Below are 15,859 nucleotides of genomic sequence, written 5' to 3' on the forward strand. Positions count from 1 at the left end.
TGACCAATTAATATACATTGTAAGATCAGTGTGAAATAGAGTTGGGGCTAAATTTTGTGATATAATTAGAATCTAACTTTGTGTATAGTTTCATCTTGACTTTTCAATGAACTTGATCCTTCTTGATATTAAAACAGAAAGTTAGATAACAGGAGATCAAGGTGGACCATGTGAGGAACCTTATAATGCGAGATGAATATCTTCCTGACCTTGGGCGCTTTTATATTGATCTCAAAATTCTGAACTCAGGACTTGGCAAGTAAGAAAGAAAATATCTGGGGAGCCACGATGGTAGTGGTGTGGCTGTGGGTCAGAGCAATAGTGACAGTGGCAGCTTAAAATGTGAGTGTTTCCAGTATGTCTCATCACTTGTTTCACTGACCGTGGTGGAAGATGTGAAAACAGCACACACCAAAAAGCCAACCAGATCTGTGACCGTGAGAAAGAAAACACTCGATCCATCTGTCATCCTAAGCAGAAGTGAAGAGTGATTTTCTTCATCATGATCCCCCTCTATGGAGAAATTCAAACCAGCAAGTAACTGTTGCCTCCCTTCTTGCACAGAAGCCAAAATACTCCTTTTTAAATACAACTATAATCATGTGGGCAGAGCGATGGAGACAGGAAAATAGTAGGAACCAGGTAATTGAAATTATGACTCCTCCTGTGACCTAGAACTGTAGTCCCCTCCCATGAAATGGGGCTGTGGTCCAACCCCATGAAGTTGGAGTTGTGGTTCCCTCCTGTGAGCTGGAGCTGTGGTCCCCAACCGTGAGCCATGGTTCCACATTTCTCTGGTGCTGGAGCAGATTGGAGGATAGAGGACTTCCCAGTGCTGGCAAGCAATTTCAGCCTTCTTTGAGTACCAGAGGTCCCACAGCCCCCTCCCTGAGGAGGTCCCAGGTTGTGCATGGCAGTGGCTTTGCCTCTATGTTGGGCTTCTCTGCTGGGGACAGGGGAGGTTTCTGTCATTTGCAGACTCTAGTCTTGGGAGAACAGATTCTCAAGAAGACTTCCCATTTCCCTTGATGGCTATCTCTGGTCTTGGTTCCACATGTGGTCCTTGGTACCCAGGTCTTGAAGTTGGACCTCTCCCATTCCCAGGCACCAAGAGGTTTTCTATTCTTCCTTTTTTTTTTTTTTTTGGTCTTTTTTGAGACAGGGTCTCCCTATAGCCCCAGCTGGCCTGGCACTCACTATGTAGACCTAGCTGGTCTAGAATTCCCAGAGATCCACCTGCCTCTGCCTCCTGAGAGCTGGGATTAAAGGTGTGCACCACCATGCCCAGTTATTTTTCTTTTATTTTTCTATAACCCCAGTATACCTTCACCTGTACCCTACAGAAAATGTAAATCACCTAATTGAACTTCTAGAGATAAAAAATCAGTCTGGGAAGTTAAAAAGAAAAATAAAACACCAGAAAGTAATAAGAAAACCTATCATGCATTTCTCATTTGTTAATCCCCATGGATTCATGTATGTATAGGTATGCATATGTATGTTCATTTGTAGGTTCATACATATGCATACAGACAGAGACAGATGCAAAGACACAGAGCGAGTTATACAGAGCAAAGTGAAAAAGAACTGCATCAGGGAGTCAGGAAATCTGAATGAAATAGTAAACCAAATTCTTTTGCTGCCTTTGCTGAAATCCTTGGCTTTTTAAACAAAATGCAAGCTAACCTTTACCCATACTTTGAATCAGGTTGACTAAGAGACCGAATGAAAGCCAAATAACCCATAATATCTCTGAGATGAATTTGAAATGTGTGTCAATGTGCCCTAACATGCCTAAGAAAAACATTAAGTTCTCACTATTAATGGTTCTTTTAGGAAGATTTTCCCAATATAAAACAACATGGTAGAGGCTCAGTGACTTTTTTCTAATTGAATTTTTCTAGAGTTTTTCTGTAAGACTATGTAGGGCTTTTGTCTCCTGCTCATTTTGTCTCTAAAAGGTGGGAAACAGGATGAAGAGTCCTTTACTTTTGTGTTTTTGTTGAGAGGCCAGGAGAGTGGCACAGGTCTAGTGTATTTTGCCTGGGTGTTCATTTGTGAAATGAAAACAGCTGGACCAGGTAATCCCAGAAGCTCTTTTCTGTTCCAAAATTCTGTGATTCTGTGATTGGAAAAATGCAATGTTCAGAAAGGGTGCCCGAGGGTAATTTAATTTGTGGTGACCTTTCTGTCTTTGGGCTTTCTGGATGATGTAATAGAACATGCTACTCTCTGGAGCAGAAGGTCAGAGTCTGTCATAAGCATCACTTCTCACTAGTGGGACCTGGATGCAAACCTGTCAAGCAGAGATGCATTCCAGGTCTTCTAGATATGGTTCCGTGGGGGGGTGGGGGATGGGGTCTGCTGAAAAGCTGCTTAGCTACAAGTATTTCTTCCCAGCTCTACTCCAATCTGAGCCTCATTTCATGTCTGGGACTCTCTTCCATGATTATCAGGAAGTGTTAGACTGCGGCATTCAGCAGCAACAACAAGCACCAAAACCTGTTATTTGATGATGTCATAAATAAAATGGGAAAGTCAGAGAAATCATTAACCTACCAGCAGGCACTCCCTCCCATCATTTTCCCCAGCTTTATGATCTGGAACTCAGGACTATGCTTCCAACTGGGGAAAAGATGACAAACTCATGTTCTCTCCTAAAATACTTCTATTTTAAAACAGACCTAATGGGAAGACACAGGCTCTAGCTCTAATCACATCAGTGAACTTATGTATCAGAAAAGGAGTTGAGGGCTTCAGGGTTTCTTAGCAGTCCTCATATTTTGAAACAAGGAGTCTATTTGACCTACATCTGACCCTGCTTATTGGGTCTAATTTTATACATTTCAGTCTCTGAGCAAACTTGATAGACTACTCATTGCTGATGGGCACTTCCTGGTGTCTATGAAAACTTCATGTGAGCCAGGTGCTTTAGTAAGTAGATCAACCCTCCTGGATGAGATTTTTATGGTGCTGGGTTAATGCCTTTTCCTTGCTTTGACTCCTGTTTGAATGAACTTCCCTGGCAGGAAAAAAAAAAAAAAGCCTGGGTAAAAAAAAAAAAAAAAAAAAAAAGGAAATAAAATGAATCCTCTGTCTTAGTAGCTATTTTCATTAGCCTAGCAAAATCTATCAGCCAGGAACTAAATTCCATCCCAAACCTAGGTGTGGTTTCTCAGGATATACATCCCAGGCAAAGCAGGCTGTAATCAGGTTTCAGCCCTGACTGGTTAGACCTGTGGGAAATTCTCATCTACAGTTAGAGATGGAGAACTTTAATCCTATTTTAGAATTACTAAAGGCTAGTAATAAAATCTCACCACCTCTCATTCTTAAACTGTCTTGAAATCAGACAAGAATAAAATACCAATTTAGTTGTCTGACACAGATGCTTGAATATATATATATATAAATAAGAAAAAAGGTGTGAGATCTAGAGCTAGAAATTCACGGTTTAAGTTTAAATTGTCAATTTAGAAATTGTGTGGACTCAAGTGATTAACAAGGTCTCTGGCTCTGCATGTCTGTTTATTCATAGGTTAAAACAAGAATAAGGGTAACAACTGTGGCAGCGAATGGGCTAGTATCCACTTTCTAGTCCACTTGTGTGAATGAAGTGTGAGGTTACAAAGATACCAGATTCACTTGTTTCTACCACACAACTCCCTTTCTTCCCTTCAACCTTGTCCTGTGCTTTTAGCTCTGAGACAATATGGCACCCGAGTTCTGTCCCTTACCAGACATCATTTTCAAACGTGATTTTCTAAAGGATGTATTGAGGACACATTTATTAAGGACACATTATGTTAAAAGTGTTTTTTATGTCTTGTAAAAGGCACAAGGGAATACTGTGAATTCAAAATATTTACAAATTACAACTTAAATGTACAAACTATTTAATTTTGTAGGGAAAATCTGCATATATATTTAAATTAACTTTATGACCAACAGCACATGGTCTTCCTTCATTTCATTTGACAAGGCACAGCAGACATATGTCATTCTTCTACTTTTGAACAAACATGATTTTTTCTCTATGATAAAAATTTCCAAAGTTGCATGAGTTTGTGTACAAATAGAATCAGTTGACAGATGGTAACAGCCATTTCACTGGAAAGAGAGAAAGCTTTATTCTTTCTGATTCTCTCATTTTATACCCTCTAGTATCTGCCAAAACCCTCTACACTGGTCCTGTCATGACTTGCTTCACATGTCATTGGCTTTCAGATTGTACAAGTTATGACTTATTTTTCAGGTGAGCTATTAAACTTAAGATAATTATGAGATCCAAGTTTAATGTGCATGGAGGATGCTACTAATATCTTTTAGGTGTTGAATGACCGTAGGTATAAAAGTCTTGATCTTCACTGTTGAAAAGTGTTGGAAACTCAGAGTTGGAGCCTGTGGAGGTCCTCAGATCATAAGGCTATCCCTTGTAAGATGATGGGACCCTGTTTCTTTCTTCTTTTCTCTTTGTTCCCAGATTCCTGAGCTGAGCATGCTGTGTCTTGTTCTTTCACAATGTGCTGTCTCCCCATAGACCCCAATCAGGGGAAGGGGGGCAACTAGTCATGGGCTGGGACCAAGACTATGAGCCCAAGTAACATTTGCTTCTTTATAAGTTGATATCTCGGGTATTTATTGGCATCCATTGTATTTTAAACAGCTTAGATAATCTTTACAAATGTTTATGTGTTTGTCTAAGGATGGTGTGAGAAGAATGGAGCCCGCTCCTCCATGGGGAGAGGGGAAGGGGGGGGCACTGAGAGGAAACTGAAATTCAATAGTCCTTGAAGAAGCCATTGTTTTCCACTTCTTGAATGCCTTTCCTCACATGGGATGCTGTGTGACCTGCCTGCACCACTTTCTACATCATCCATGGGGTGTGATCATTTATAATAACATGTTCTTCGTAAACAACTAAAAAAAAAACCATTTCATTTTAGGATGAAACATTTTTCTTGAGGTTATGTGAATCATAATAGAAATATTGGATTTGTTCTTGGAAGAGCTATGTCCTTCTGCTTTTGGAAAGAACACAATGGCAAAGGACTTACCTGCAGTGGACAGGGTTTGAAAAAACAGTCCAAATTGCAAATATTAAAAAATATCTTATTTATTATTTTATTTTATGTGTATGTGTGTATTGCTGCATGTAGGTAAGTGCACCTGTGCTGTCAGTTCATTAGTATTGTGGTTTTTTTTTTTTTTTACAAAAATAATGATATAGGAAATTAATGATACTCTACACCAAAGATTTTCATATTATTGTATAAACTATGCCTAAAAAGTTGCAGGGAATATAATACATACTGCAATTATTAAGGATGATAATTAAACAGAAAATTCTATTTCATCTGTCAACTGCCAGATGGAGTATTATCAGTGCTGTGGAAGTCCTCTCCTGCTGCATAAACATATTTTGTATCTCCGTTTTAGGAAACATGCCTCTTCAATTTCATGTTTGTTGGTCCTTTACATTTCTTTGTAACATTATTGCAGGCATAATCACACTAAACAGCATTATTTATCTTGAGGTGGCTGAAAACTTTTTAATATTTATTATTTTTATTTTATGCGTGTTTTATGTGCATGAGTGTATTGCTTGCATGTGTCCACAGAGGTCAGAAGAGGGTGTTGGATCCCCTAGAACTGGAGTTAAGGATAGTTGTTAGCTGCCATGTGGGTGCTGGGAATCAAATCCAGGTCTTCTACAAGAGCAGCCAGTGCTGTTAACCATTGAGTCATCTTTCCAGCTCCTGGAGGAAGGAAATTTTTTTATGCAAATGACACCACATTGAATTCTGAAGTAACTTGCCTTTGCCCTTAACTTGAGATTCACTTGTGTTGACACATGGAGCTGCTTTCCAGCTCTCAGAGAACATGGAATCTTCCTATGTTAAACTGTCACATGTCCTGACAGAATTAGACTACTTATAGCCAGAGAAGATTTCTCTTGGGGTCTTTGACCTTCTTAAGCCACGTGCAAAGTCTTAAGGTCTCTCTCTCTCTCTCTCTCTCTCTCTCTCTCTCTCTCTCTCTACTTAAATCTAAAGTACATAATCTCTGTTTCACACTGACTCATTATGAAATTCTTTTATGCTGAATTTGAAACTCCTGGCCATGCCTGAGCAGAGAGCCTAAGCGGAGACCAAGCTGGCCTCGAACTCAGAGATCCACCTGCCTCTGCCTCCTGAGTGCTGAGATTAGCCACCACACCTGGTTATCCTTGATTTTTTTATTGAGTAAAATTAATGAACTATTGGAATGCCTTCTTTATAAACTGCTCCCAGCATTCTACAAAATGTTTTCTGCTTAATATTTTTTTTTTATTGTTGTAGAAGACTTGAAATGATTGATTTGATTTATTTTGGGGTATAGTATAGTTTCTTCAAGTCAGTCTTGTCAAGTTATATTTTCTAGGAATTTGTATGAATTGTTGTTCTTTAAAGTCATTCATAAAACTCTCATCTTGAACCCTTGGGGGCTCTATGCTATATTTGCCTTTCACACCTAAATTGTTCCTGCTTCTTTGCCAGAGATTTGCCAGTTTTATTAGCTTTTTCAACTTTTCTTTTTACATATTTTTGTACCATTTCATAATGTCTGCTTCCGTCCCTTTGCACCTCCTTCCACATTCTTGCAGCTCTCTGATATGGCTAAGGTGGCTGTTCTGCTTGTGGACTTTTAGCTTTTCTTTTCTGTTACAGGTGAGTAAACGTGTCATGATGCTATATGTACATCACAAGACATGGTACAAGATTAAGGTTTAGTTTTCATTTTCAGTTTCAATCAGATTTCTTCTCTGACCTCTAAATGATTTAAAAGTATGTTTTAACATGTCTACATATATGGGTTGTAAGTTATCTTGCTCTCCAATTGTTTTTAAAATCTCAGAAACCTGTGTATTTTCAATGTAGCCCTTATCACTTATTAAAAAATGGTGGCGCATGCCTTTAATCCCAACACTCGGGAAGCAGAGGCAGGCGGATCTCTGTGAGTTCAGGCCAGCCTGTTCTACACAGGGAGTTCCAGGACAGCTGGGGCTTCAGCGAGACTGTGTCTCAAAGAGACCCCCACAAAAAATATTGAGTTATGTTCTAAGTGGTCTGTGTGAATTATGTTTCTATGTGACATAATAAGGCATGTTCTATTTGTTATTCTTCATTTTACATAGGAGGAAACTGAGGCACAGAAAGTTCATAATTTACCTGAGGTCATACAGACACAAGGATAAGGTGTGAACCAAAGTCACATTCAAGGCTCACCTCCAGAATCCATGACTACTGTGTAGGCTGTAAGTCTCTTGGAGGCAGGCTTGTGTTCTGCACCCTCTCTGTCTTCTCTACTGTTCATGCCTAACAAAATTTAAGGGCCCCCAATTTTTTGCATTTAAATCTGATATTTCTCTCTCTGGTCCCAAAATAGGAAGGGCTGGGGGAGGGGGAGGCCCTGGCTTCAGGAGTGATTTTCCGTCTCTCCTGCTGTTCCCTTCAAATCAACTTGTTTATAGGGTTGCCAGATTTAATGAACATAAATATAGAATGTCACTTTAATTTGAATTTTAGATATACCACAACTAATTTTCATTTAAAGAACCCCAATACAATATTTGAGGACAAAACCAGGGGTGGTGCCTAGTGCCTTTAATTCTAGCACTCAGGAAGCTGAGGCAGGATAAGTGCTGCAAGTCAGAGACCAGCTTGGTCTCGTAGTGAGGTCCAGCCTAGCCTGGGCCACAATGTAAGACCAGAAAACAAAATCATATCACAGACATGGTCGTACATGTGTTTAATCCTAGCACTAGGGAGGCAGGAAGATCTGAAAACAAAGCAAAACAAAGACAGGGCCAGTGATGGCTCTTTGGGTAATGGTGCTTGTTGAAAAGCCTGAGGACTGAGTTCAATCTCCAGAACCCACATGGTGAAAAAAGAGAATCAGCCCCTGCAGGTTGTTCACTTACCTCCACATGCACACTGTGGTGCATACACACACACACACACACACACACACACACACACACACACGTACGCACACATGCACACACTCGAAATAAATAAATGTAAAAAAGTAAAACAAAACTAAAACAAAAGCCAAGCATGGTGAGTGTCTGTAATCCTAGCACTCAGGATGCAGAAGCAGGAGGAGAGCTGCAAGTTTAAAGTCAACCTGGTCTAGGTAGCAAATTCCAGGCCCAGGCCCCTCAGGGCTACATAGTGAGACCCTGTCTCAAAAAATACAGAGAGATGGGGGCAAGGAGTGGATTGACTGTGGCTATAGCTCAGTAGTAGAGTGCTTGCTTCACATAAACAAGACACTGGGTTACATTTTTAGCACCACAAGAAAAGAAGAAAAAGAAAAAAAATCTTTTACTAAAAAATAAAAGAAGAAAAAGAAGTAGTACTAAAGATTCTTTGTTATATGTTTGAAATTCAAATTTAACTGGTCCTCCTGCATACCATCTATACATAGAGATCTCTGGTGGAAAACCTCACCATATTATTCCTGATAGGGACATTGACCAATTGCCTGAACTTCTATCATCCATCTGTCTATCTATCATCTATGTATGTATGTATGTATGTATGTATGTATGTATGTATGTATGTGTCTCTCTATCATCTATCTATCATCTATCTATCTATCTATCGTCTATCTATCATCAATCATCTATCTATCATCTGTCTATCTATCTCTATCTATCATCCATCTATCTATCTATATATGTCTATCATCTATTTTCCATTTCTCTGTCACACTGAATATGAGAATAATGGCAATGAACAAAGTTTAAACTGTTTCCTTACACTGCCACCATCCTTGGTGCATAGCCCAATTTATACTGCTGCTTTGATGGCTTAAAAATACATACATAAGTGACTATAAATTACAAATTTATTTTATAATTGCCAAGTAGTTCCACTCAGACATCCACAAATGACTTTTATTATTTCAATGGTTTATATATGGATCTGTGTCTATGTGTGTATGATCTGTGTGAGTATATGCCTGTGCATGTGTGAGCAGATGTGTGTACCAGTGTGCAGAAGCCAGAACAGGGTATCCTCTATCACTCTCTGCCTGTTCCTTTGAGGCAAGGTCGCTCCCTGAACTTGGAGTTCTTCTTGACTGGGCTGGAAGCCAACAATACCCAGTGATCCTCCTGTGTCTGCCCTTTTCAGAATTGGGGTCATAGATGTTCTCAGGAATACTCAGCTTCTTACGTGGGTGCTGGGATCCAAACTTTTGTCCTCATGATTGTGGTGCAAGTGTTCTTACCCACTGGCTATCTCTCCAATCTTGATTTTATGTTTCCAAAGGTTGAGTAATATTGTCATTATATACATTTTCCTATTTTAAAGCCTTAAAGTGATTGTTTACTGAAGAGAAACAAAAAGTAATAAAGAAAAAAATGAAACTAGAGAAGAAAATAATGATCTTTAATTCTCTTATTCAGAGACAATCATAGCACTGGCTTTTAATCTAGTTTTAAGTTTTTTAAAATTTTCAGCTATGCTGTATTGATTTTTTTGAATATTTATTCCACTTAGAGTCTGAGATTCCAAATTTTTAGACAGTTTTTAATTGTATATTTTTCATGTGATGTTGATAAACTCCCATTTTAAATATAGTTTTAGTATTTGTATATATGGCAACCTGTATTGTATGCCTGGAGCTACGATAATGAATACAGTGGTGTCTTCAGCCACAATTAGCAGAGGGCACAGAAAATTACAGAACATACAAGTATATGTGATTTGGTGAAGCGAAAAGTGCTAAGAAATACAAGAGAAGGTTGAGCCTAGTGGTGACATTAGGTAGAAACCCGAATGTGTGGCAGGTGAGTGAGGCCCATGTGGGGATAAGCGCTTCTTGTAGACGAAGTGGCAGGTGCAAAGGTCATGGAGTAGGAGGCTGCTCCTTGCTTCTTTCTATCTAAGGCACAGAGAAAAGATGAGGATTTCTGAATTGTGGGAGAAATGGGTCAGTCATGGGAATGGGGGATCAGAATGTGTGTATTGGTTCCACACACAGTGGGGAGCTGCTTGTGTTGTATGCATGGGATACCCTGGAAGAGCAGCCTCTGGCTTCTGCGTGAGGGGGCAAGAGGAGAGCCTGGAAAGGTCTACTGTGCTAACAGCAGCAGGCACGGGGGAACTGAGGATGGTCTGGACTGAATTTGGAGAGATGGAGGTGTGAGCAATTGATTCAAGATAATGTTTCGAATTGGTATTGGTAGCACTTGCTGATAGATTGATGTGGATGTGAAGGAAAAGTGGAATTAAGGGGATTTCCGGTTGTCCCCCCCAATATGAATGGTGCAGCCATTCTCTAAGAGATACCAGGAGAGGAGAAAGCCTGCATGTGTGTGTCACAGGAAAAGGTGGCACATCAATAGTTGTTTTTGACATATATATATGACATTATGCAAATATGCAAATGAAGATGTCGTATGGAACCCGATGTGGTGGTATGGGCCTGCAGAGTCAGATGTGGTAGTACATTTCTGAAGACCCAGATGTGGTGGTGCATGCCTGCAATCCCAGAACCTGAGAGGCTATGGCAGGAAGACCACAAGTTCCAAACCAGTCTGAGTTCCAGAGCAAGCCCCTGTCTCCACAAACAAATAAATACTCCCTCAGAAAACAAACAAACAAAACAAAAAACAAGCTAAACCAACCAAACAAACCAAAACCTCCAAATCAACTGCTACAATGGACAGCTGCTACAGAGTTCTGAGGCTCAGAGGGGACAGTGAGCGCCACACCAGGGCTCCAGGCAAAGGAGATACTACCACTGCCCTTTCTTTACTTGAGATATTGATGTCGTGTTAATACTGCATTTAGGGGCCTTCATTTTGTTTTGGAAAACACTGTGTCAAATATTGTTTATTGATTATTTAATAATGTTGATTGTTAATTTTTTGATGTCCCTCAAATGTCAGCTTGAGCCTAGAGCCTGGCTTGCCCTATCCTGCAGTGCCATGTGGGCAGGATTTGAAATCATGAGCTGTATTTGATCCTCTAGAGGAAGCAGGGGTAGAGAAGTTGCAAAAGCATTCTCAGCTTTCCCAGCAAAGGTGAGTCGGGAGGCAAACAAGAATGGGCAATGTGCATGCAATTACCTTTGTTAACAGCAATCACCACCACGATAGAAAATTATTAATTTCTCACTCCATTTAATCACTGAAACAATTACATGGAGACAAGCACTATTATTGCTCTCAGCTTGTGATAAGGAAATAGAAACTTTTTAAGATGCCCAATGTCGATACGACCCAGTGCCCACCAGATGACCCTGACCACACTATTCCATTGCAGTCTTTCACCTTATCATGATGTTCTCTGCAGATTTGGGTACAGTGACAGGAAGAGTGGGTAAATGCCTGCTGGATGGAATTAGATGAGGAGAAGGATGTGTTTGTTGGGAACTCTAAGTCACTGATATGCTGTTAATGATGTAGATGTTTGCTGGATCAGAAGTCTGCAGTGTATTTTCCTCTCATCTCCTGACCTACACTGTACGCTACTTACTTGTCTTGTGTCTTGCCAGTTTCCAGCTCAAACAAATTTTCTTTCTTAGAACCTAGACAAACCATTTATCTACACTTCAGGTTTAAAAAAAAATGTGTATGAGTGTATTGCCCGCATGTATGTAAGTAGACCCGTGTTGTGCAATGCCCACCAAGGTCAGAAGAGGATGTCTGATCCCCTGGAACTGGAGTTACAGACGGTTGCTAACTGACATGTGGGTGCTGGGAACCAAACCTAGGTCCTCTGTGACAGTAGCCAGTGCTGTTAATCAGTGAACCATCTTTCCAGCCCCGGCACTTTGCCTTATTTTTTGTCATCTTAGTGTACCTTGTTGATGTTAAAATCTCCTGTGATGTATTTTAGATTTATTTATGAGATTGTTACTAAACTGAACAATAACTTTGTAATACTTAGCATTTTTCAGTATTTACAATGAGCCAGGCTCTGTGCTGAGAACTCATCTTACATTGTCTCATGTGAGCTACATGTTATTTTCAACTTTCTGTAGAAAGGAAAACTGAGATACATACAACCAAAGTTGTGAAGGTAAAACTCCTATGGACTGGAAAGAACTAAGAAACTTTCTTTATCATGCTCTCTTGCCTCCCTTGCCACAGTCTGCCGCAACAACTGCTATAAAAATGTGTGCACTAGACACAGTTAAAGCAACTGTGAATGGACACCCATCTCTGGATGGCCTGCTCATTTTCTTTTATTGTCTCTCATGCTAGAATTTTGTCTACCTATTCTCAGTAGCCTGCATAAACCCAGGCTTAGTGCATTTCCCAGTGACAACCACATGCATTCCTTTTAACCCTGCTGGCACAGCATTTTCTTCTCACACTCTTCAGTTATCATTCTGTACCAAACACTTTTCTCAAACTGAACTGGTCCTTTAAGTAAGCTGGAAATCCTTATTAAGCATATACTTATGGTCAGAAAAAGCATTTCCTAGACTGGCGAGAAGACACATTCAGTAAAGTGCTTACACAGGCTTGCTAAGCATGGTGGTTTGTGTTTGTAATCCCAGCACTGGGAAGGTGCAGACAGGTGGGACCTAGGGTTTGCTGGCCAGCCTGTCTAGACTCATAGGTCAACTCCAGGTCCCAGTGAGAGACCCTGTCTTAAAAAATCAAGGTGGGGCCTGCGGGATGGTTCAGCAGATAAGGATACTTACCACCAAGACTGACAACTTGTTGGATTCCTGGAACCCTTATGGTGGAAGAAGAGAACTGATTTTCACAGGTTTTCCTCTGACTTCCACAGGTACACCATGGCACATGTGTGCCTACATTTCTACATACTATTCCATATACTCAGATGCAAAATAAATAAATGTAAAATTATTAAAAATAAATAAATGAAATGAAATAAAAAATTAAAAATTAGATGGCTGGTGCCTGAGGAATGATATCCAGGGTTGATCTCTGATCTTTGTGTACATGTACACCCAAACACACCCACTACACCCCCCCCACACACACACACAAGGGGACATGTGCACACACAGATATTTCCCAACTTCCACTGGCAGAGAGCAAATTGCAACTTCTGTTCTAATTCCTTGGGGTCCTGTGTGGACATCAGACACCAGCAACAAGGCAGGACAGCCACGGGCCTGGTAAGGGCTCCATGGATACCGACCACAGAGGGCAAAATTTGCCTTACAGAGGCTGGTGTTTGTCAGGATTCCAGGATCCACTTGAAATTCTTTGACTCCAGTGTAATTAATTTGAAAGTGATGTTGATGTGGTCCTTGTTGGCTCCATCAGGACATCTGGTTGAAGCATTTAGTGTTTTTTTTCTCATTACTGTTGTGAATCTGTTTTCTCTCTATCCCTAAAGAAATCTATGTCTTCAATAGCCAAGCATCTCATTTCCAGAGAAACTGGCAAACTCTAGTAGGATGCCCTGGAGAAACTGAGCCAGTCAATGGTGTATCCTCACTGACCTCTATCCCCATTCTTTTTCCAGTGCTTTTTCACTGCCTGGGTCTCAGTGATCAAACCCTCAGAATGTCACACTTACCAATATGACCTCCAGAGGTTCCTAGTTCCTCTTTTTTGAACAGACTGTAACAGCATCACTGTGGCCACTTAGGAAAAATATAGACCCCTGGTCATACCCCAGAGCTACTAATCAAATTCTCTAAGCCTTGGCCCAAGTCTCTGTAACTTAACAGGCTCTCCAGGTGAGCTATCTCATATTATCCGGCCTTCTCTGGGGCTCCTGTTGCCACTTAGAACCTGTTGGGTCCTCCCCACAGTGTCTGGATCCTCTAGAGTCCTAACCAAATGTGGTCGCCGGCTGTGGCTGCTCTCCTCCGGCTATGGCCGCTCTCCTGCTCTCTCAGTTCCTCCAATCAGTCGTCTGGTCCAGACCCCAGGGCTGGTGAGGAGTCTGTGCCAGCATCACCACACTCAGACGCAGGAGACCAGGTTCAGTGACACAGATATGCTTTATTGCAGGAAAGTACAGGCTTATATGGGGGTAATAGTCCAATCATTATACAGCATATGGGATCCCTTATTAGCATGACAATCTAGAAGGCCAGATGCCCTATTAGCATGGTCAGTTTCAGTTTCTCTAAGTCTCAGATTCCTGAAAACCATGTGACTTACATGGTTTTCTCTCTGATAAAAAACAGGAAGCACTGCATTCCAGCATGATAGGTATATAAGGCAAAAGGCAAAATCAGTCACAAGATTTTTCACAACAACCAGATAGATGGTTTCCAAGCACAAGGACCTCCAGTCCATCCACCATCTTTTCCCCTCTTCTGTCTCTTCCATTACCTTTGCTGTGTTCTTACTCCTGCTAGATAGGGAGCACTACAACATCTCTCCCTCCTCACAAACTCCTCAGAAAAATTCCAGTTCTGGGTTTGTTCACCCATCTCCTTACTAGATATTTATACTCTCAAAGCTGACTATTTAGATCACAAAATGGGCCCACAGGTCACATTTTAATCTATTATCATGATTTCCTATGGATTTCATGGTGGAGGATAGCCCACTGCCCCTTATCTCCTTCACTGTTGTTCCACACTTGTTTTACTTCCTCTTTGTGAGCCCCCAAGCCTGTCTCTCAATACCCAAATAAGCACATTCATATGAAAAGTCATTGTTACCACATAGTCCGACTGCCCAGCTGCACAGAGACCACACTTTAGCTCCACACCAGCTGTGCTGGAAGTTTCTACCTGCTTCCCTCTAAAGCCAGCCCCTCCACCCTCACCAGGATTCCTATTTGTCCTTTCATGCTCCAGAACTTTATTTCTGCCCTTTCCCTCTTACTCTGCCTTCCACATTACTAGGCCTATTCTCCTCTTGATTGCTTGTGTCAGCATATAAACATGTCACTATATCTCTCATCAAAAACTACATCTGTGGGGGCTAGAGAGATGCCTCAGTTGATTAAATGCTTGTTATGTAAGCATGAAGGCCTGAGTTCGGATGCCAGGTACTTACACAAAAAGCCAGGTGGCGGTATGCATCGATAGTTTCCACCAATGAGAAGATAGAAACAGGAAGATCCCTGGAGCTTGGCCAGCCAGCCTAGCTGAACCAGTGAGTTCCAGGTTCAATGAGAGATCCTGCCTAAGGTGAGGAGAGACTGAAGTAGACACCTCATATCAACTACTGGCCTCTACATTCACATGCACACAGATGTATATGCACATACACATGGACACATCCACAAATGCATATATCCATGCACTACATACACATACATACAATGACACCTTTGGTCTTGAATTTTCCCACCCGTCACTCCATTTTTTTTCCACTTATCTTCAGAAAGCTTTCTGTGAGTTTTGACTGAATCGCTCCCTCACCTTTTCACACGCTTGCCTCAGACCTCTCTGAGCTGCTGCCTCTAGGCACACATCCCTGTAGTATCAACCACCAGTGTCTCTGGTGAGGTTCACCTCAACAGGCTCTTACCTTGCTTCTCTCTCTTTTTCCTTAGTCCACATCTCTTGACAAGGCTGATAGGATTGATCATTCTTTAAGAATGTGCCACCATTTACTGGTTTTCTTCCTGCAGCATGGATTGGATTTCTCCTCATTAAACTCTCATGGCGAAGTCCTCTTTCGTTCTGTCCTCTTCACTCTGGGCCTGACCTCTCAGTAGGTTTGGCCAGCACTCTCTTGGCATATATTCCAGGCAAAACAGCTCGTTGTTACTACAAACCTCAGACCAGCTACTCTGAACGTCCCTGAACTTTCAACTAGAACGGTTTCCTCTATTCAGTGCAAGTCTGGATCCATTCAAAGTGTTCTCCACAAAGCATCCACAGCACCCCTGTTAAATGCAAACAT

Source organism: Nannospalax galili, unplaced genomic scaffold, assembly GCF_000622305.1.
Source record: "Nannospalax galili isolate Female #2095 unplaced genomic scaffold, S.galili_v1.0 scaffold543, whole genome shotgun sequence".
NCBI lineage: Eukaryota > Metazoa > Chordata > Mammalia > Rodentia > Spalacidae > Nannospalax > Nannospalax galili.